This window comes from Lichenostomus cassidix, chromosome 1Aa, assembly GCF_008360975.1.
Source record: "Lichenostomus cassidix isolate B80296 chromosome 1Aa, HeHo_3.0, whole genome shotgun sequence".
NCBI lineage: Eukaryota > Metazoa > Chordata > Aves > Passeriformes > Meliphagidae > Lichenostomus > Lichenostomus cassidix.
Window position 1 is genome coordinate 36838972 of NC_139480.1, and position 21186 is coordinate 36860157.

At 38.0% G+C, this 21186-nt stretch overlaps 1 protein-coding gene across 2 annotated transcripts in view; it reads left to right on the forward strand.

The window, feature by feature from the left end:
* The window catches only part of NAV3 (neuron navigator 3), a 508081-nt gene that overhangs the window by 63354 nt on the left and 423541 nt on the right, over positions 1 to 21186 (forward strand). The window contains exon 2 of one of the 2 annotated variants that reach the window (XM_085045498.1): positions 15246 to 15350. The exons of the other annotated variant lie outside the window; for it this stretch is intronic. The gene's annotated coding sequence lies outside the window, so the exon portion shown is untranslated. The remainder of the gene's footprint in view (positions 1 to 15245; positions 15351 to 21186) is intronic. 2 annotated transcript variants of the gene reach the window in all.

Sequence of the window (21186 nt, forward strand, 5' to 3'; positions counted from 1 at the left end):
ATTGATACAGGTTGTTACAACCCTGTTAAAGTCTAAAGACTTGCTTCAATTTACGCTAGCAGAGGATTCATATGTGTAAATCTTGAATTGTGGGAAGAGTTTAATTTATTTGTAGCTGTCTGAGCATGGTTTGGGCATGAGGGCTCTATCCCTGCCCCTGTCACAGGCTGTGCTTAGGGCAGCAGAGCTGCAGTGTGCTCTTGTGGAGTTACTGCAAGCAACTGCAGGATATAATAATATATCAGGAGGTCTGATCTCTATATTTTTGTCTGTTTCATTCATTAATTTTAATGACTCAATGGTGATATTTCACTGGATTTTATCCCAGTAGGTTACTAAACTGTCATGTAGCAAAAAATAGGTTTTATTTTCCTTTATATTTAACCATTGAAGTTGATAGTTAATCCTCAACTGCAGGGCCAATTTATTCCAAGTTTGTTCAGTCAAATTCCATAATATAAATTACTTTAAATGCCAAAAATCTGCATTGGAATAGCTGCAAATACTTTTTTCTTTATGTGAGTTTGATAGCCCTAGCTGGACAGAAAAGAAATTAGCTCGTCCTTCAAAACCCACTAGGCTGTGTTTTCCAACTGCTAGATCTGTACTTGTACAAAGAAATCATCTTTAAATTAAGGCAATTCAGTAAAAACAATTAAGCATCACAAGCATCTTCTAGAATGAATGCTAAGAAGAGGTGGGACTAATTCTTGGGACTTCAGTTGGCTTTGGACCATTCAATGAATACATTCTTAACTAGTTGTTGATATCATAAATAAATTTGCCTTGTAGTTAGTGCTTTCATGGGGTTTTCTGGGGGCAGGGAATATGGGTAGGGTTGATATATTCTTAATTAATTTTTAAGATTAGATAAATAGTTTCTACTGTCTACTGCTGTTTTGACCACAAATTAGAAACTACTATAAATTAAAATGTATACTTGTGTTTCTCATTTATTTTTAATTTAGGCTTTCGAAGCTTTGCTTTTTTTTTTTTTCTAATTTCCTGCTTCTGGTGACCTATTTTGCTAATATGCTTACCATCCTGTTTGTTCATTAAAATGACTGCCAACTAAATTTACTTTTATTTTATGTTCATTTAAAGTCTTGTGGAAAAAAGCCATTCTGTTTGTTCACAATGCCCACAAAGGGCTTTTCAGACAGGGCTCAAGCAATGTCTTTCATGGAGAAGTTTATACATGCAGGTGGATGGAATGAATTGCATGTGGACTACAGGGCTATAGCTACAGTCATTTTCCTTAGGCTGTATGAAGAGGATGTGGGTAGAACGGAAAAACACCCCTGCATTTGGTGTCTTAACACAGATCTATTGCTGTGGGAGCACAAATTGTACCTAAGGATGTTCTTGCCTCTTGGAGTTTCTGAGTAGTGTCCTGAGATTCATGTTGGCCAACACCTGAAAGTTAGTAAGTGTCTTAGCTTCCTGCCGCCTGTTCACCGAATCCAGACTGGTTTTTCTTCCCGTGTGAGAGGCTCTGAGAAGTGAGAGTGAAGGGGTGTGGAGGGAAGCCCATGTGCTCTTTGATCACAGGTGGTACTTCTGTTGCTTGACTTGAAAAATTCAAAGGCCATTCTCAGATGGAGAGCTGGGAAATGTCTTATCCATTCCTTATCGGTATTTGGGTTATGGAAAAAGGGCAGACCTTGAATTTGTTGTTTCTACATTTGTTTGTTAAAGGTCACCTGTGTACAAATTTACAGAAAGATCTTATTGATTCCTTCTGTGGTATTCTTTTGCTGGATGGGGAGCCTCTAACATGGAGAAATGAAGTTGTTGATTGGTGTTACATTTGTTTGGCCTGAAGAAGGGAGAGTTCAGTAAGGTAATTTCTGAGCATGTGTGTACTTAACCAGACTAAGCAGATTATTTTGTTTCAAGTAATATATACATGTGGTAATGTAATTCATACAACTATACTAAATAGAATAGTTGGTCAATTAATACATTTTTGCCATGATAAAGCCTGATTCAGATATAAAGCTAATGTCTAGATGTAAGTATCCAAGCAAGGAATTACTACTTTGATGTGCTGAGATTCTTTGCTACGTCATTGCCTAACGACTGAATTTTAGAAAAAAAAGCTTCAATGGCAGGGTTAAGCATTGGGGAGTAATTAGAGACAAAACTTGCTCTCAGTTATTTCCATTAACTACAAAATAATGGAAACATGTTTTATTGAATTGAAGGGATGTGATCTATAGCCAGGAATATTCTTTTGTGTCCTCTTTAACTAGTAGAGCTTTATTTCAGGTCTGTACTCTCTGTTTGCCTTTTGGGGCTCTACAGTAGCTGCCAACGTGAATTTTTTGGAAACTGCATTAATCCTCCAGTGGCTTTTCTGCTCTTGGAAGATGACAGCTACTGATGCTCAGAGACTGAGGTGGCTCTGGTACAGCTGCAGCAGGGTGGTTCCTGTGTCTGCAGGCAGGTACATAATCCCTGAGTTAGTACAGGAGCCAGAAAAAGTACTAGGTTAATTAAATTCATTAATTAAATTCTTCCAATAGCTTGAAGAGAAGTGGGTAGGAAGAAGTAATTGAGGATTCAGGGTTCAGGTTTCTGAAGTGTACTGTAATTTGACAGGTAATTGATAAACTTGGTTTGGCAGCTCTGTTTTATTTTAACAAATGAAAGTGGATACTTTTTTCCCCTCTGCAATTAAGTGATAGCATGCTCAGATTTTAGCAAAACAGTAGCTGTTACCTAAAGCATTTTTACAAGTGTGAAGAAAGTTTGGTAATATAGCAATATAATTGCTATTTTAATATAAAAAATTAGGTGGCTTAGTTATTAAAATGACAGTTTCATGAAGTCCTGAAGATAGCTACCTTATGTATATAAATGCACATAGTGGAAATCTATGCTAAGATTAAATATTCAGATTGGCTTCAGCTGATTTGCTAATTTATGAAGTGGCTGTGTTCCTATAGCAATCAGCGAAGGAACTCAGAAGGAACCTGAATTTGTTTGGACTATATAAGGAAAATATGGTGGACCAGGTTAATTCCTGCTCTTGAGCTACATATAGAGCTACTCTGTATCATGCAGCTGTAGGAATCATGGAGCTTGATATATCTAGACATTTGGGGAGTAATTCTGATAAAACTCCCTGAGAATACCAATGCATTGTTTTGTTACAGAAACCTGATACAGTCTGTAAAGCATTACCTGACTGGCTACAGCCAATGCTGTGGCCTAGGGTGTCATGCAACATGTATCTTCATGAGAAATGTGATTGAAAGGGAAACCTCTGGTAGCTGATTTGAAGTAAGGAAAAGGGGCTGAGTTAGAGGAAAGCAAGTGTGGTTTGGCTGGAACCAGAAGGTGACAGGAACAGTGTTTCCTGCAGTGGGAGGTGCAGGATGGAGACAGGAAGGGTCTGGTCAGGGGCACCAGGACTTGGATATTGCTTCCCATGGCATTCCTTGTACAGAGCTGTCTCAGGAGTTGTGGCTACAGTCTTTAATTCAGATTAACAGAAATAGTGCTGATTTGTTTCTACTTGTGCTCTACCTATTAGTTTTGCCTCCACATGTTTCCTGTAACTTGCCCCTCCTCTTTTTGCATTTTGATTTTTAGCATGGAGAAGAGGAGGTGCAGGAGTCCCTAAATGCTTCAGGTAGAGCTGTTGAAACACTATATTTGAAACTGTGTCCTGTTACTACAGACTTTTAATTATAAGGCAGATCTGCATCTCCTATTCTAGTTCTGTGAGTGGCCACTGAGAAATCAACCCAAAAAAGTAAAATGTAACAGATTAATCATGGCATCACTTTCAGTGTTCAGTTCTTTGTTAATGCAAAATTATTCACTACATTTAATCTGAATTTGTATTCAGTTTTGGCTATCTGAACGGTCTTTTTCAGTGAATGAAAATTTATGTGGAAGCATTCTCTCTATATAACTGATTTTGGAGATCCTGAAAAAATTAGGATGATAGATGGTTCTGTGGAAATAAATTATCTGGCAAATGCCCCAGATACTTCCAAGTTCTCTACAGGCAGTTTGACAGACTGCTTGGTTTTCCCACTCTAATTCTGTATTACTGATTTCTACATAATTCAGCATTAGCCTTCTTAATCTGTTTTGATATGTCTTACCGTAATAGCAAGGCAGTAAAAGCAGGACTTGAACCATGAGCATTTGGTTCCACTTGTCAAGCATTTTATCTTTTTAAAATTTTATTTTACTTTAGAAGAAGAGATATGTAAAATGGGGAGGGTTTAAAAATAAATTCCTTCTGTAGGGGTAGGATCTGGATTCTGAGTTTGTTGAGTAGCTGCAGTATTTCAGAGATAGTGTAATCCTTAGAGTTTTGTAAGAATGTTTGATACACTTTGTTGAATGCCTGTTGGTGATTTGGATCTCCTTCCAGGTCCTATATTTTCATCCACAGTTCTGATCCTGTGGATGAGCTGGGAAGATTCAAGTTTTCCCTCTTCAGGCTGCTTGCTGCTCCGCCTGCAACTGGCCCTGGTGTGGGACATTGATTTCCGCTCAGTTTGTTCACAAGGATGCAAATGAGTGTCACCTGGTTAAGGTTTAAGGTGATTTCTTTTTGTTTCTGTCATTTTTAGGTGACTTGAATTGACAGAGGAAAAGGTGTACCTTCTATTCAAATCTGCCCTATGTGATATTTGGTGCATACACTTGGCGGGGGGGGGGGAGGATTAATATTTGCGTATCACAAAGATCCCAAGGTATCAGTTTTTCTCCATCCTGTTCACAAACTCAAGGTGTATCTTCTGCAAATCCCCATTAGCCAAAAACCCATTAGCACTGGGTTTTTAAAGGTTAGTGCAACCTTTAGAGCAACAGTAGATGATGTGGAGCTTTGTTTCCTCATGGCTTATTTGTGCCCAGGAACTGCTGTCTAAGCAGGGAGGCACATCTGGAGTAGTCTGACATCTCCCTGTATTTCCAGTTGCAGTACCAGCACCATACTGGATGGTTCCTCACTCAGTCCTGCCTTGTCCCCCTGCCTTCCCCTCACTCTGCCCCTAAACAGGACTAGTTTTTGGCTGTTAATATTTCTTTAAGAGAAGATCAGGTTTCATGTTTAATACAATCGAAGTATTGTATTCTAAAACCACTGTGTGATTTTATCCCTTGCTAGGAAATCTCTGTTGGAGGCATAAATTTATGGAAACATTTAATTTTCCAATATTATCCGTAGTCCAGATTTGCTGTAAATAGTACTTCCACATTGAGTCTATAAAAGCCTTTGCATTGGTTTTGCTGTCTTCATTCTTTGTAGTAGCTTTTTTTTTTAAATTGCCCCGAATATTGAAATAAATTTTTCAGCAGTGTAATGCAGATGTCATACAGAAAAAGGAAATACTGGTAAAAATAGATCCTTGATTAATTTAATGTCAAAAATAATTTTTTAAATAGGTGATTATTAAATTGATCGTATGAATCATTATAAAATAAAGGGCCACATTCCTTTAAAGGCTGTAGATACTGCTTTTATTTAACCGTGAATGTATCAACAAGACTTTTAGTCCTTGCTAGGATCAGGAGTAAATCTGGTTGCTGCATGTATGGTAAGAGCTGGTGTTTGGACTGACATGGAGAGCCCCTTGGAGGCAGCACTGTGAGTGCTCCCTGTGCCACATCTAACGTCCTGTGAGGGGAAACGTTGAGTACCAAACCTCTGGGGCCATGGCTGGTTTTATATTTGTATTTCTATATTTGTGTGTACCCCTGCCTAGTCTAACTATCAGATCAGAAGCTATCTCTACATTCAGCTTTTTTTCCTCTTGGCATAAGCCCTGAATGAGAATAATTTTAAATATATATGGGATTATGATTAAAACAACAACATTGTAGCTGTCAGGTTTTAATAATTGGCCAAACTATATTTTACTTAAATGTAATGACTATCAATGCAGACACCTAAGTTAATGTGGAATTATGGCTGAGAATTTAAAGGCAAGAAGAAAAAAAAAAGTCAAGAAAATGCCAAGTGACGGTTACCAAAGCAACTATGATTCTTCCCCACTTGTACTCTAGTAGTGCTGTATGCTTTTCTGTGCTCCTAAGCTCTGACGTGTTAATAGATGCACACAGCATAGCTGAGTTACTGAGGGAACCAAAGTTGTGGGGGATTTTAGATTAAAAATGTGTGCAGGTCTCCTAGCTCAGCAGTCAGACAAAAGCACAGGGTAGGAGAAGAGCAGACTTACACATGGCAGAATATACTTATTTTCTTGCTCCTGGTAAAGAAAAGAAATTAAAAGATTAGATTAAAACCCATAAAATTAAAAAATGTTATTTTAGAAAATGGGAAATGCTTTAAAGAAAAGGATCTAGCTGGAAGAGTAACACACCCTTCCCACCAGCACCACACTCCCAAAGCGTGGCATTGGCAGGCAGAAAAGATGTTGCCTGAGCTCTCCTGGTAGGCAGAAGAACCATTCCTGACCAGTTTCTCCTCCTATGTGGTGCAGTGAGAGCTCCCCCTCCTGTTTTCTGCCTTGCCTGAGCTTCCAGATAGTACCAGCCTTCATTAGCATTTCAAGAGTATTTCAGAAATCTGTGTGGAGCTATGAAGCCTGTGGCCAGCACTTCTGCATAGCTGAGAGAGGCATTTTAGCTAAGACAGAGAGTGACCTTATGGCACACCGTGCCTTTGGGTGCTTGGATCACCAAAGCAGGTGCTTGAGCTGAGTAAATATAACACTGGCAGTGACATTCGATAAAAAAAGCTAACAGTTAGCTTTTGTCCAAAATACAGTCCCTGTGTCCAAGAGGGAAGTTCTTCATGTTTTATAACCAGAGAGACTCTGCTTTTTCAGACTTCTCCAATTTTTTGAGCTTTCCCCAGTCAACAATCAACCCTGTACAGTAAATGACTCTTCTTGCTGAGCCCTGCCAACAAACCCAAATAAATAGCTGAAGGGAAGGAGATGCCGTGATGATGGGAAGAAAATCAGGAAGTTTGCGAGACAAGTTAATATGCCTACCTCCTTCTATCTCAAACACTTCAGTGGCAGCTGCATTCAAGCAGTTGCATTGTATTACTCAGAAAGTATGGTTGAGTTTTATTCTAGCTTCGTGGGTTTTGTGCCAGATATAATACCTGATAAAACGACAGCATTACTGATAAGGTGATACCTTATCTATTGTAAAGCAGCTGTGCAAGTTGAACTGTCAGAATTGTTTGAGCTTAGATAAGATCAGTTATTTGTGTCATGTAGTTTTTATGGTTTGAGTCCAGACATTAAAGTTGGATTTTCCATCCTGTCAATTCAAAGTTTGGGAGCAATCACAAGAAAATAGACAACTTAAAATTGCAGGCTGAGCCACCATTCTTCACACCTTTATAACTCAATTTTTTGGTAGGCTAAGAAGTCAGATAATCTTCTTCTAGTGTGCAGCATATCCTTCCTGAAGATGATAGGTTTTATCAAATGTTGAAATTGTTTCATGCTAATAAACTGGTATTTGTATACTCTACTTTGTGGACTTCACCTGTAGAAATACAATTCTGTAGATAAATACCAGTTAAACACCCAGGTGCAGGCAGTTTCGACCTTGCCTTTTTTCTGGATTTGTGGCTCCTGAAGAGATATTGGAAAAAGCTATATACAAGTCGTAAATGCTACATAAGATCTAAAATGTCTTTTAACTTATTACTGGAAACAGATATCTGATAAAAAATGTTGGCCTTTTTGGCCATGATAAGTAGATTGCAATAGTTTGAGAAAGGTTACAAACCTTGTAGCTGGTAAGGAAGGAAGTGATTCACTGTCAGTACTTAACTGAATTTGCTAAATGATGCTTCATTCAAGTGACATAATCACATTAATGCTTCTTAAATCAGCCTAAGATACCTTCTTCAGAGCTGCTCTTCATGCAAAGTGGATCACCTATTGCCATCCACGTTTAAAATATTTAAATAAGTTGTTTGCTGCCTTGTAGCAGGTTTCCCTCCTCTTGATTTATTTTTGGGCACAGCCTCATTCTGTTTCTCCTTGAACAGTGCAATAGAATTAATTCCATAAATAACTTGGCGCTTTTGTACAGTATATCTAGCAGACAGGTTTTTTTTTTCAGTGAATATATTCTTGTGTAGACTGGAGTTTTTTTGGGTGACTTTTGAATGAAGCTACCATAATCTGATATTAATTTAAATGTCAAATTAAGAATGCATCTATGGGAGTCAAGTATCCTACCCTAGCTAATTATTCACTGGGGGGTCTGCATTCTATGTTAATGAGGTATAGCACACAAAAGACAAAATAGCTGAATATCAAAGCTGCTATAAATGAATATGCAAGTGGCTTAAAACCAAAAAAGCCCTGTACAGCACTTTCTCAATGTGTGTAGATAAAAAAGGAGGTACTTAGATGGCTTAAAGCCATAATAAAATATGAATTCACATCCCTAAATATCAGTGAAGTGAGGAAAGAGTTCAGCTATCCACACATCAGTGGATAGCACATACTTATGACAGCACAGACACAAATCTGATAGAGCTGTGCAAATGTGGAGGTGATATTATCAATTTCCAAAGAGGATAGGTCACTCTCCTGAATGGGTATGAAATTTAGACAACCTTGAATGCAGAATGCCTGTATTATAGGGAAACCTACAACTAAAGTGCTGCTAAAATTCTCATTTTCATTATAGCATTTGTGTTGGCAGTGTTTTTGGATAACCACCATAAATAAGACTGTGCATCTGCCTAAACCAGGATATTCAGAGATGCTGTCTGTTTAGCAGGTTGACCTTATTCTGGTCCTTCATGTGTATCTGCCACCTTACAGTCACACTGCTCTGACCTGTTAGGTAAGAGCAGCAATTTCCCCCTGGCCTTCAGCAAAGTCTATCAAAAGCGGTAGCCTGGGAGCTGTTCTGGCAACCTGCATGTTTCAGTAAGATCCCTGGTTTTTTGCAATTTGAGAGCTTTAAATTTTCTTGATTTCATTAAGAGGGACAGTATCTAGCCTATTTCTGATAGCTTTGACAAAGATCATAGTAGTTTTTGTAATGGTGAACAAGAGCAGGCAGTTATTGAGGTATTTTTGTGAAAACATTGGAAAGGATATGGGAGTGTTTGTGTCCCTCTGGTGTTGTATTTGGTCTGTAGACCATTATGGGACTCCTAAGTGAGCACTGGGCAATTCTCTGTTTGCTGCAATGATATTGATAAGATTGTGAATCTGTCTGTTGCACAGGATTCTACACCGCAGAAAAAGCCCCTCCAGAATGCCTGACATCTTCTATAAATCTAAAGAAATAATAAAAATAGAAAATGTGTGTTGTGCCCAGAATACACAGACAGTAACAGTTCACCTGGGAAATACCTTCTGACAGATTCACTGTTTGGTAAATTGCTGATGGGATTAGAGAATAGTCAGGGACCAGTGGTGTAGAAAAGGAGGAGTTTCCTTCTTTGAACTTTTAAATATTTGTCCTTTAGGGCCAGTTTATCATAAACCAGAAGTGATTGTTTTGTAAAAAAATTGTTATAGGTAAAAGATGTTTATTTTGTTTTCTTATGAAAATTCTCTTTCCTATTGTATAAGTAGGTCTTTATAGTAAAGTGTATTAACTTTGATGTGTGTTTATATATGTTTACACTGTACACTGTAATACAATGAGGCAGTGGAATTTTACTAGAGACTCTGGTATTATCCATGCTTAAATAAAACAATATACAGCCTAGCCCTGGAAATAAAGACTTTGCTTAGTGGAAACTTAGAGCTGCCTGTGAAGGATAAAGAATATCCCTGGACAGCCAAAATATCACCAGAATTCTATCCCTGCTAAAATGTCCTTGAAACACTCCTAGCGTGGTCTGACATAGATAAGTAGCTATATCAAGACTGACATCTGGATCAATGGACTTAGCAAGAATGCTGCAGGAATATAGTTTCTTTGCAAAGTTTTATTCTGATTAGTAATCAGTAGTGTGAGTGCTAGTAATTTGTCAAATTGTGTTGTACCTGAAAGTTGAAGAGTATAATAACCCTCTGTAGAATCACACTTGAGGTGCCCCAATTTGGCTGGGACATCTCATACAGCTGAATGAATATTTACTCTTTCAGTTATGCTCTTTGAATCCTAATCTGTCTCCAAGGTCAGCATGGGCCAGTTGTGAATTTTTTGACAGTTTCTTCTTATCTCACAATTTTTTTTATTTCTCACCTTGTCCTTTCTTCTGTCTTTCAGTGCTTGGTGTTCTCACATTATTTATCTTTTTTTTTTTTCTCTCCATTTCTTCTTCATTGTTTCTGCATTGCATTGTCCTTTCACAGTCTCCAGTGATTTTTAATCCTTCTTTTCCCTTCAACCCCTTCTTAATTACTTCTTTCTTTTTCTCATACCTCATAAAATGTTCATCCTCCTCCTTCCTGCCTTCTCTCTCCTTGACAAGATATCCACCTCTTCTCTCTAGATCCAATATCCCCTATCCTCTCTCCATGAACATTTAAATGCTTCATTTATTCCCTACGGTTACGATGTTCAAATATGCTTCCATGTGCATCTAAGAGATGAAAAAAAAATCAATTCTCTTGATGCTAATTATGAACCTTCAGGCACTGGTCCTTTCTATCCTTCTAGTAGAAGGTGCTTTATGTGTGCACATAAAGTTGCACTGAGCAAAAAGATTGGCTCATAATATTCCTCTGCACATTCTGATTCAAACAGTAAATCAGGTATGTATTGAGGATTGGAGGGTTGAGGGAAGATAACAGGCTCTTTTTTCTACATCCTGTTTTGAAATAGCATCTAAACTTTCTGATGGTAAATGGCCTTCCTTGGTAATATGTTCTTGAATAAATCAAAACAAAGGAAAAACATTTAGAAGTGGGAGTGAGATTGGATAGATATTAAACAAAAGAATGGGAAAAAGTTCTTGTTCTTTTCTACTGAGGCAATACTGGATCCATTATTAGTTTCAGGGGTGTTTTTTTCTAGCCATGTGAGCTACTGTGAGTGAGTCAGGCTTTCAGATATTCCACATGCATTTAATCCATTTTATACAATTGTGACTTTGAGTTGCACTTGGCTATGTACATGTTTTCTCATTAATTGAATTACTGACCTTGAAATTCAGTGAATGTTGAAGGAGACATAATTAATTTTTTTTTCCTTTTTTATGATTGTATTTTTGTGTGGTCTAAACCTCTGTTCATTTAGTGTTATCTATCGTGCTATCTGTAATTCTATAGCATTATCTATTGAAAGGACCAGAGAATTATATGAGAGTCAAAGCTACACTGTTGAACCAAAAATCTCTGATTTTTATTCTGAACTTTTAGGAACTATTAGTTCTAACAGTGCTAATAATGCTAATAGTTGCCCCCAAATGGTAAGCAAATCAGAAATAAAAATATATTCAGGGGCTTTAACCATACTAACAGAAGCTTACAGTAGATACTGATACACTGATTTAAATGTAACTCTAGAGTCAGAGGTCTCAAAAAGTTGAAGGATGCTTGAAGCTACAGGGTACATTGGTTTGCCTTAATAGTTGCAGTGATTTTTATTCTGTGAACATCTGTGTGGCTAGCACAGGTTTTTCCCATGAGAAATTTTCTTGTGTTTTATAAATAAAGATAAAGTTTGGATGTTGTTGGAACAGTGTCCCAGAGCTTGGACAGTGCAGGCCTGGCCAATCAGGCCTGGGGGAAGGCTTCTGACTGACCAATCTGGGTGACTTTTGAGAACTCTATATATGTGATGAAATCAAAACAATAAAGGTCATTCCTTACCACTGAGAACTGGTGATTTCATTACTCTGCTAGCTGCTCAACAGCAACACATCTGCTATTGGATTTTGCCCCTAAAACAATTCCTACTGTGAATTTCGATGAATTCTTCTTCAATAGTTGCTTGTGACATCTGGTAATCAGCACATATTGACAAACCTGTCCTTATAGGCTACAAGATGATGTAGGATCTTTCACTTTCATACCTGTAGTTTGTCTGCCTATGAGATTTGCTAAAACCCATCAGGTTTTAGGGGTCCTGGGATTAAGATAAAAATGTAGGGTTGGCAGCACTGGGTAAGGTGTAGTGAGTCTGATTTTCAAGAATTTTGAACATAAATATATTTACTAAAGGCACAGTTTCCCTGTTCCTGATGTATTACAGGAGCTAGAGGTCATACAGGCCAGTGGCTTACATGCCTCAGCCTGCCTTTCCAGCTGACAGAAAACTGTGTGTGCTCTGTAAGTATTGCCTGATGTTGATCATGCTTGTTTCCCAGGGCCTCTTAAAGAAAGGTGAGAGTCCCCATCCTCTCTGGAGTGGTGGATTTCTTCCCATTAGCCCAAATGTGCTACACTAACTCTTCAGCCTTGCTGCAGAACAAGGACTGTGAGCTGGTCTGTAGGATGGGAGCTGTCAGGATTGCTGTCCTGCATTGTCAGCAATCCCATCTGGTTCCTGTTCAAAGCTCTTATGCACAGGCTTCAGCTGAGGCAACTCCAGAATATTCCAGCCCAGGGAGGTGATGCAGCCCAGAAGCAGATCTGTCACAGCCTCTGCTGTGATTAGTTGATGCTGTGAAGCATGAAATGGCATTTGCTTTCTGTGCTACAGCTATCAGATGATGTGCCCTTCTTATTGTATGATAAACAACTGTATTTCATGAACTGGCATTTCCAAAGAGGTCTCGCTTGGTGAACTGAAGCCCATTAACACAAAGTTTAACCAGCTATGTCATATAAAACTCTAAAGCTAATTAATTCTCATGGTGAAAACCCATCTTAAGAATGATTTGATGTCTGAAGCATTAATATATCACATGCTTTAGTTTCATTTCTTGTAGCCGTGCTTACCCTAGTGCATATCAAATTTTGACCTTTATTTAAAATGGGATTACTTACAGGGGATCATTAGTTGAAGACAGGTTATATAAGAGATATAGCTAAAAAAATACCTCTTCAATATTATGGGAAGAACTCAAGGTCTGTAATAGTTAAAAGATACACCCATAAGTAAACAAGGAAAAAAAGGAAAGATACCTTGTTTCAGTTGGCTGATTTTAACAGAAGCATATTTTAGAGAAACAGGAGGTTTTGTCCTGGCCAGCAAATTATTGCAATGAGATTTCTTTTCAAAAAACAAACTCTTGGATAAAATCCTTATCACTGAGCAAACTTTCAAACACAGTTTTTTGGGATTCCATTGCTGTAGTTTGAATGACACCCAGTACTTGTTTTATTTTGAAAATTTTATTTTCAGTTAAAAGCTACACCCTTGGAATTAGTCCATTAAGGAGAATTCAGCAGCAATCAACCCCACTTTTAACTGATGTGCTTATCAGTTGTCAAATACAGATATCTATTATAACTTGAGCCTCTGTTATATGCACTGTTCATGCTTGGTTTTGGGGAAGGACTACTTTTGTTTCAGTACAGAAATCTGGTAACAGTAAAAATCTGATGATCTATTCATGTAGATAAACTTATTTACATAGATTGCCTCCCTTGCAGTTGCTTTGTCTGCTAATTTTCTGTCAGCTTTTTTCATGTTTCTACTAGAGTGGGTCAGTTATATAAAAGTTACAGTGAATATTCACCAAATTGTTTCTGTTTTAATATTAAAGTAATATATGGCACAATAACTTCTGAGCTACTTAAATTCCTGTAGCTTGAATCCTTCCAATTTTTTCTCTTTATATGATATCGGACTTGCTGAGATGATTACATTAATAATGCATAACTATAAAAATTCAAGTGCATCACAGAGAACATGCTAATAGGTCTAATTGATTTAAACTTGTAAATGGGTGCCAGCAATCAGAAGCCAGGTGCAAGTCTGCCTTCAAATGAACTGATAGTGATAACAGTGCCAAAATCATTGGCAAGATTAATAGTTCTGGTGTTGAAAGAAAAAATAGTTAAATATAATGGACTTACTTAGAATTAATCTTGAAGAAAAATGTGAAGTATATGCAGTGGATTTTTACAGTGGTACTTTTTATTGCTGTTATGAGCTTAAACCTCAATTTAGTCATTTCACACTTTTCTATTTAATTTCTCTTCGAATTTAGTTTCATATTTTAAGATTTAAAAATAATCATAGACTAAGATTAGTTTTATGCTATGCAGATGGTGAAAGTAATTTTCTAAAGAATTAATTTAGATTTCAAAGCATCAGAAAAACAGTGAATATTTAGCACCAGTTAAATGCAGGACTCTGCCATTGCGTATTGTTAGTCTTGTTGCTTCTGGTTGTTCTCTAAAAACGGGGGAAATGGTAATATCTTTCATCTTAAAGAAAAGAGAGCATTTCCTAAGCTTGGCTGTCATTGGCATGCAAATATTTAGCATTTTATTTACGAATAGCAATGTATTGTACTTTTTAGAGATCAGGGGTCATGCTTTTATCTGTGTCTCTAAATTTGATTTATAGTTGCACTTTAAGGTAACTTTACACTTGAAAGTGACTTAGAACTTCCTAACTTGTGTATGTGCTGCTATTAAAATCTGGTCTTGGAAGGAATCTTTTAAAATCAATTAGTTATGAATATTCAAATGAATAATTGAAATTTACTAGTGCATAGTAGATTTCTCTAAGAGTTTGCTCCTGTCCAGATTGTATCATGTTCAGTATTGTGTATGAAGAATAGAAACTTGAGGTCTGGAAATTAGGATGTTGTCAACTATTTGCTGACCCCTTCAGATCCTATGATTCAAACACGGGATGTGTTGGTTTTGGTTGGCCCAGTTTTTGCTGGGTGGGGGGAACAAAGATGGGTCCTATGAGAAGCTTCTGGAAGCTTTTACCAGGTCCAGCAGAGCCAATCTCTGATGGTTCTGAAGATGATGGACATGCTGCTGGTCAAGGCTGAGCCCGTTAGAGATGTTAGTTATGCCTCTGTGACAATATATTTAAGAAGAAATCAAAGCAGTGGGTGCACGAACTTCTTTTTAGCCAGAGAAGGAGGAGGAGGTGAGAACATGTGAGGGAAAACACCATGGAGAGACAGCAAGGTCAGTGGAGAAGGTGGGGGAGGAGGTGCTCCCGGTGCCAGAGCCGAGAATCCTCTGCCAGCTGTGGAGAGGAACATGGTGAAACAGGTTGTCCCCTGTAGCCCATGGGGTCCACAGGGATGCAGAGATCCACCCACAGCCCGTGGGGTCCACAGTATAGACTGTTGAGATTCTTGTGGCTTTTTGTAGGGAGCCTTATAATACACCACTCTTCCTTTTACAAGGGATAAATTAGTATGAAAGTCCACCCTGTGAATTTTCCAGGTACCTGACCCAGATGTGCCTTGCTATGCAGAGATAAAGCAAGAAACTCTTTGAAGAAAAAGAGAGGGGGAAAAAAGTGAAAATAGAGAAGAGAATCCAGTGAAAGTAAGTATCGGAGTGGGCATGTTAAACATACATTGAAATATGATGGTTCATTAATTACTTAAATGATTGGCCTGGATGCCTGCTTCATTCAGGCTTTGTGAGCTGCCTGAGAGGCTGGACGCATGGAAGTGGGGGGAATTACAGAGTGGTAGGAAAGAGGATGGGCTTTTAAAAAGTGCCATTGAGTGTCAGAACAATACATTAACTCCAAAGTCCTGTAGTCTTAGATCATGCACTTCTACAGGAATAAGTTTCTATTAAAATGTTGTGGGCTATATTGCTGTTTAATTCCTTTGTTTGCTCTGTTGCTTGTGGTGGGGCTGCCGGGGAGAAAGCAGCTGCCCATTTGTCTTGTCCTGCCTGCTGTGTGCCAGCTTTGATGAAGGCTCAGGAAGGAGGAGGACGGCTTGTTCCCAAGGGGGGGAAATAAATGTGCAGGAGGATGGTAATTCCTGGGAGCAGCAAGGAGGAAACACATGGGAAGCAGCTGGGGTGACTTTCTATGTGGTGCCTTTGAGTCTCGAGAGAGCTTGGGGAAGACTGAGGTGGGCAAGAAGACTCAGGGAAAGTGTAAGCATGAACAAAAGGGTCCTTTTGGAAAAGTCAGGCTGAGCAGAGGAGGAGAGGGACATGAAATTCTCTCTTACTGTTACTCTGTTTTACACACCAGAGAGGAGTTCCCTCTGTTTTAAAAGGCCTTATGTTTTATTCTAATAAAACCCAGCATGGGAGACTTGAAGCCCTTTTTGTCTTCTTTAGGATGCTGAGTGTAAGAAAAGGTATAGTCTAAGTTGTCTGAAAGGTCATGATTCAGTCAGGGACCTACTGGGCAAAGATTCCTTAATTTTGAGACCCAAGTCTCAAAGTTAAAATTACTCCAAACCATTGCAAATGGGAGTGACATAATTATCTATAGGTATCATACATTATTAATGAGCAGTTGAGTCAAATTATATTTATTGCTGCATCAGTTATTTGTCTACAAACACACTTAAAATTCAGATCAGGAAGCAACATTTTCTTAATCTTTTCCTAGAATGAATTTTCTGATTTTCCTCTTTCATAATTGAGGCTTGGCTAAACAGGAAAAAAATAAAAGGTGCTTGATAGTACATACTAGAAAGCTGTGTGTGTAGTGGGAGATAAGCTGATGTTTGAAAAAATGCAACAGTTAATTACACTTCAGGAGGTGGTGGTGGGAGACTACAGAGAGTTGATATGTTTACCTGCAGACTCCTGTTTTCTTGTCTACAATGGACAAGGGAAAAAAACCTGAAAAATATTCCACAAGCATCTTTTTCTTTTTCCCCTCAGAAGTGTTTCATATTAATTTCTAATACAGCAGTGGCAGTTGCATTATATATGCTTTACATGTTTCACTTGTCCTTTTTGCCTACAGGTGTTCAAATAAGAATTAGTAACTCAGTCTTATTTTTTTTAACACAAAATTTTCATTCAAAGGAAGTTGAAAAGCATGAATGCTAGTCATGAATTCATTATTATCAGATTTTTCTCTTGTGCATTCTGTTTATGGCACTGACAGAACAGAATAACATTACTGGCCTCTTTAAGCAGCACCCTATTATTATTATTATTATTGCCTGGTGTATTTAATTGTAATGTGCGTTACAGATTTTATGAGGTGTGGATTAAAGGTAAAAATCTCTGGAGTTGAACTGCCAATAGTTATGCTGTGGGTTTCAATTATAGAATAATTCTTCAATTCACTCTGCTTAATTTTAGGAAGCAAAGGTCACAGGAATAAATTTTCTTTGTATGAATAAACACTGGGAAAATTGTTGAGGACTCAGCTATTATCATATGAGATGACAGTCAGTTCCATCAGTCTAGATATCTGCAGGTCACAGTGATGGCAAATCTGTGCAGTTTTATTAGCAATGATGCTAATAGTCAGAAATTTTAAGTGAGCCTTTAAAAATGCTCTTTTTGAGGGTGGTTGCTCCAGTGAAGCCACTGCAGGATCCATAGGCCTTATCATAAACACAGATATGTCAATGCTGAGCATTTTGGTGAATTTCATCCTTCTCTTAATAGTATAGGAAGGAATAGACTAGTGAATGCTACAGATGTGTGGAAACTCCTCTAGCTCCTGTCTAAGACTGCATCAGTAGTGTCCTGTCAGCTCTCTGACTAATTTTGCTCATCCTTGATTTAGAAATTAAGTTATTTTCCTGCTAGAAAAGATGGGTTGGGTTGGTTGGCACTTTCAAATTTTTGGCAGTCTCCAAGTAATATCTACAGCATTGGAATAATGCAGAATATTATTACATTTCAGTATTTTAGTCACAGGTCATGAGGAATTGCCTCTTTGGGTGTCTAGAGTGTCTAGAAATCCCCCTCTGCTTTTGCTTCACTTGAATGTTCAGCAATCCTGTAGACAGTGTATTTGCTACCTGTAATTTCCTTAGCCATTAATCACATAAAAGTAATGTGTAGGGTGCAATGATGTTTCAAGATTCTTCAGGTGCCTTCTTCAGATACTGTTCGGTTCCTTGGAACTGGAGGGTGCTGCATAGCACCAGTGTGTCTGAGCTTGGAGAAGGGGATGGCCAGGGGAGGCTGGGGTGCCCTTGGAGACCTCTGGAACACCACTTGGCAGGACCTGAGCAGTGTGGCCTGACTTTGAAGTTAGCTTTGCTTTGTGCAGAGGGTCAGATCAGATGGCCGCCAGAGTCCTTTCCAGTCTGAGAACTTTCATAATCTATGACTTGGCCCAGAGCATGCTTTCCCCCACTTCTTCCTGTCCTCTCTTCTGCCCTCCTATGTATTTCTTGTTCTATTTCCTTGGCTGAGAAAAGTATCCACATCAGAACCACCAGACTGGAACTAAAAATGTAACTCTCCATTGTCTCAATTAGCTTTACTGTGAATGCTGTCTCAGCATTGTGGACACATATACAGAGATGTTTGTAGTGGCTAATGGAATACAGCTGAGTGAAAATACATGATGTTATATAAAGACTGATACTTAGGAACATGGACAAGGATAAGAAATGATAAAAGACATCCAGTTTTTCAGAAGAAAACGGTAATGGAAATCTGACAAGAGGAGGCCTTAGGGTAGGAAATGAACAGTTTTATTCCTGTGTATAAATAGAATTCAGAGCTCCCAGACACAGTGAAGTAAAAAAGGAAAGGAAAGATTTGTCACTTGGATGTAAAGGAAATGTGGGAGATTTATGTCCCCACATAAATCTCTAAAAAAATTCATATATATATATATATATAAAAGCCAACTAACCTTTTTAGTTTTGTCAAATGAGAGGGAAATAATTATTCATTCTGGTTGACGTTCTGTAAAGGAGTGTGCTTATTCAAACTAGAAGCATCTGATAGAAAATTAAAAGCTTTGCCTTTTTTGTATTTATAAAAATCTGGTTCCTTTTTAATGGTGACATTTAAAATGAAGAGAAAAATTTAGCAAGTAGTAGCCAAAAAAACCCCTAGCAAAAACCCAACTGAAACTCCCAAACCAAAAAAACTTCTTTTGCAGTGGGGGAAGGGGAAATTGTAATTAATTTTATGTATTTAACATAAAAAATTTAACAAATCCAGGGAAAAAGAACTGAAATATTTGAAGAAATTGTAAGTGAAACCTCATTGTAAAGTTTCAAGATGAAATTGTTTGGTTGTGAATCACCAACAAATTAGGATGGAGATCTTCATAGTTGTTGAGCATTATTTTGGTTTTCCTCTGAATTATTCAAATACGAATTTATTTACACATAGCTGGGATAGGAAAAGTCTTGAGAGAATTTGATCAAAGATGAACAGGGTCACAGTAGCAAAGGTGATGTCTGGACTCTTAACAAGTGCTCTAAAGTAACTGCAGATGAGGCTAGAACTGGAGTCCAAACAACCTGGTGAGAGCCTGTGAAGGGTATTTTAAAATGAGACACAGCTGCTTTCCCTTGTTTTTTAAGGGAAGTTCTAATAAGACCTTGCCAATCCTTGGGTTTTTCTTGCTGGTCATTGTCATTTGACATCTCACGTGTTTGTTGTAAGGGAAAGGCTGCTGTAGCCAAACTTAAGCATAGGGGTTGTAATAGTCACTCTGGAAAGAGAACTCTCTGGGTTCTCTGGTTACTGTCAGAGCCTCTACACTTTCATATTGCTGAAGCATAATTTTCATGCTTTTAGGATTTTTACATATCTGTTTTGGTTTTGTGTCTGAGGAGTCAGTTCTAGCTGGCCTTCCTAGCAAATTAACTGGGTAGTTCATAATGATTTTTTTCATGTGAGGGTTGTTAGAGGGAAAAGTGCTTTTACCAAGATGCAAGCTTTCCCTTGTGCTTATATTTTCAAAATTTGAAATGTGAAAATGATTCTTTTTTCAAGGTTTTGTGGAGGGGATTCTTTAGTCCATTTCCTTTCTCATTGAGGTGATCCCATACACTAGGCATGCAAGCAGAGACTGGATATTGCCATGTATCATGGGGATGCTACATCATGTTGTAAGCATCAGTCATCCTTCATGACACCGACTGAGTTCAGATTGTGTTTCTTTTGTGCTACTTGAGTGTGAGCCTCTCTGTACAAGTGAAATCTATCAATCAGAATATAAACAGATCTGATAGTCTTTATAAATGGAAGGCATCAAACTAGTTGTTAGTAAGTGTGTTTAATATGTAATATGTATTAAAGTGTCCTTATCGTGTGTGAGTTTAGATAGGCTTTAGTCCATTTAGGGGCAAAGTCCATTGCCACCTCATACATATAAGAAGCCACAATAAGATTATCGGGGAATTATATTAAAAGAATGAACAACTACAATTTGAAGGAGACACAAAAAACTTCCTGTGACTTCCTGGGAAGCTCTAATGAGAAGCCTTTCAGTGATCCCTGTGATCTGGGGAAAGAAGGAGGAGGGGTGTGTAAATATCTGTGAAGAAGTGGTAAAAATCTCTTTCTGAGTTCCTTAGATAGAACCAGCCATGTTCTTACTGTTTCCTAGTGTTGTAAAATAGATGATTAACAGAGTTACCATTGTACATAGATGATACTTTGATTGTTATAGCTATAGTTCAGTGTCAGAGTTCAGAGTACTTTAACATTGTAATCGTACTTTAGATAAAAAGAGGAAATGTATGTATAAAACCTATCAATTATATTTTACCTTACCTAGGAGGATTGAGATGTGCAGGTAATATGTGACAAACATTTATAAAGTGTCTTTTTCTGTCTTACTTCTCTTGAAAAGTCATTTGCTGTCATCTGCATGGCAGCTGTGATCACTGTTATAGAAAGTATTTCAGCATTCTCACTCTTCAAAACGTTTCCATGAATCTGACAGTTGGTACCCAAACAAAGTAATTTCCAAAAGCAACTGCAGAGAATGTGCTGCTTCTATTACTTTTGAAGAGAAGACTTATTTTTAAACTCTGATCAGCCTGCTATTATGTGCATGCTGGTTTTACCTTGTTATTAAAATATCACAACAGGGATCAAATTCAGCTGTGAAGAAGAACCATGCTATCTGTATGTAATTCTATTGCTTAAATGTATGGTATGGTAATAGTCACATGATTAAAAAAACCCCACAGTCAGAATTTATTCAGCTGTATAAAGGCAAGGTAAGGTTTAAATATTCATAGTTTTTCCTTTTTAATTTTGCTAAGAGATAGAATGGAAACGCAAGTATCTAGGTCAAGTTTTCAGGCACATGTGAAATGTACTAAATGCAAGGGGTTTGGGAAGGTATCTCACCCCTGTACACAGGGCTGAGAGGGATTTGGTTAGCTCTCACACAGCATGTGGTGGCTGAAGGCAGTTCTAGTTGATGCTGACAGTGACAGCCCCATCAGGGCTTTTGTCG